Genomic DNA, 2,712 nt, shown 5'->3' on the forward strand with positions numbered 1-2,712 from the left:
CTCCGTCTGACAGGGTGTGTACGCATAACCAGGTATAAATGCAAATGAATCTGGAGTTTGATTGGCTAAGCATGAATTTGGTTGGCTGACCATGCAAACCTTTCGCTCATAAACCGAAAACAGATACTAGGCCAAGCCTGTAGATCCTTTTAACCTATGAAGAGCTTAAGCAACAACAGTAATAATTTGCGAAGCTAATATGTCCATGTGATAAATGTGTCATATATGTTTTTTGTATGCTTACATTTATTTTATAGTCTTAGTAATTACTCATCACAACAGAAAAACACTTCCTCTCCTTCCATCACCCAACAGTTGGCTTTGGATTATTTACCCGTTCTTATCAACTATTGCGACCGCATGAGCCAACCAACACACACAGTGTGTCTTAGTAACCACACACCGACAATATCTCAATGCTTCATGAAGACATTATATCTGGCATTTGAAACCGCATGCATGTTCATCTGTTATTTCTCGGTTTCAACAGTTTCATATTTGACTTTACTTCAACCATTTTCCTTTTTTCCAAGTGCTGTGTTCAACTGCTTTCGAGGATTGTTTATCGGTTCTTTTGTTGACGTGAAAACCCCATTATTTTTTGGGAAATAGTTTTGTTTCTTGGCAAAAAAGAACCAACGATTAGCATTACTGGTGATTTAAAGAGTTTTTGCCTCGATTTAATCATTAATAGTTTCAACATATTGCTCCGTGTATTGCATACTACATGTAAATGTAAAACATGTCCAGAACTAAAAATATAATTGCTATTGCTCAAAATTAAACGGATGTTCAATTCACTTTTGGTTTCTTATTCATTGAACATGTTCTTGAAGTGTCTTTATGATCACAGTTAATGCTGTGACTCAAATGTCTGGAGTCCTGTAGTGACACAGACTGCAGGAGTTCCATCACATCACAGTTCTCTAACGATGTGTTCCCTCAGTTCCAAGTACAGATTGGAAGCAGCGAATGCTTCATTTGGGGAGCTCCAGGTCACTGTCCTCCATGTACATTATGCAAAGCATGTTAACATCTTCGTCACAAGGTGGTACATTATCTATAAATGTCCATTTGGTGGAACAGACATCGAGTCGCTGAGGGTCTATTTGTCATCGGTAATCCCTTGTATCATAAACTTCTGGAAGAGAAAAGATCACTGAAGGTCGCCCGCCAGAATTCATTGTTGGTCGTATGCGATCGCCATTCCAAACCTTCTGTGTGTCCCCTAGATCTTCCTGTATAATATACCCAAAGAAAAAAGAATTACAGCCACGTGGACACATAAATGTATGTTGTGCGTACATAAGGCCACGGAGGTGACATTGTCATTACGTGATAAAACAATCATCTAAATACACTTAACGAAGGTCTAAATTAGCAGAACGTACTAACATATACACAGAAAATATATTTATCTTCGCAGCTTCTGGCCATATCAATTTGCGCGAAAATCCGTCCATACATCCACTGACACAAATTTCATAAGGGGACAGTTTGTCATATATAGAGAGTAATACACTGACGAGTGAGTCATATTGCTTTTACGAAACGAGTGTCACAAGTGTCTGACACGAGTTTCGTAAAAACAATATGACACAATCGCGAGTGTGTTAATTTCTTTATTATCCATTTGTATCTAACTTTTTATTTCTAAACATCTCCATGTAAAACGAAATCAGCTGTTGTCGCTTGACGTAAAGGTCAAGGTGGCGTAAGAATACAGTGATACGGCACCATGGACTCCCTGTGGCCGATCTTGTTTCAAGTATTACGTTATTATGTTATTACCGCCAAACTACCGATATCGCTGCAATTGTTTCGCAAGTGGGCTGCGTTTGTTAACATTTGAGATGCAATTCCTTCAAATTTGCCGTAATTCCTTCAGTTACTTAGGGGGGCCTGTCTACGGTTCCGTAGCTTCTTGATGCGCTGTGTTTGTGGTGCTCATAGAATCCTCTCAATTCAAAAGTAACGCACTTCAGAAACCAGTCAGTCCAAACAGCTGACTATGAGTTTACATGTGGAAGATCAGTGCCATGTTTTACTGAAATGTCTATTTCAGTTAAAAATGTAATGACGAATGTGATGGTTTGAATGGCAATCAAACGTTGTTATATCTTATACAGTCCTCATGTGTGTTTTATAACTGCCAAAATCTGCCATATAATACTTTGTCAAGGAGAGACAATAAAATTATTAGATTATCACAGAATTGTTAAAACTGGATCAAGGAAAATGAAAATCATATACTATCCATTAACGATACGAGGTACAAAATGGCAAGGGATCGCCAGCAACTGGATTTAGGTCACCATGCTAGGGTCAACAGCATGATTAAACTATCAACAGACGGACAGACAGAGAGAGTCACACCTACAAGTTGACCAAGAGAGGAGAGACGAAGTTCTGCGAACAAATATAAAATATTATACTTTTAAACGATAAATGTTATAAAAATAAATATTAACAATTATACTATAAAGTAGATTTAGGTATTATATGCATACGTTTCTGCATAAGCCTTGCGCATAGAATAAAATATCATTTATAATGAATTTAGGACTAGTTTTAGTCACGATCGATATGGCTGAAAATTCTCGATATCACTTAAAATCTTAATTCACTCACTCACTAGTCTTGCTGTTGAGAGTTTCACTAACAAATCATTGCTTTTAGCAGAAGTAGTTAGGTTATTGCACTATAGTAGAA

The sequence above is a fragment of the Haliotis asinina genome, chromosome 2 (genome assembly GCF_037392515.1).
Source record: "Haliotis asinina isolate JCU_RB_2024 chromosome 2, JCU_Hal_asi_v2, whole genome shotgun sequence".
NCBI lineage: Eukaryota > Metazoa > Mollusca > Gastropoda > Lepetellida > Haliotidae > Haliotis > Haliotis asinina.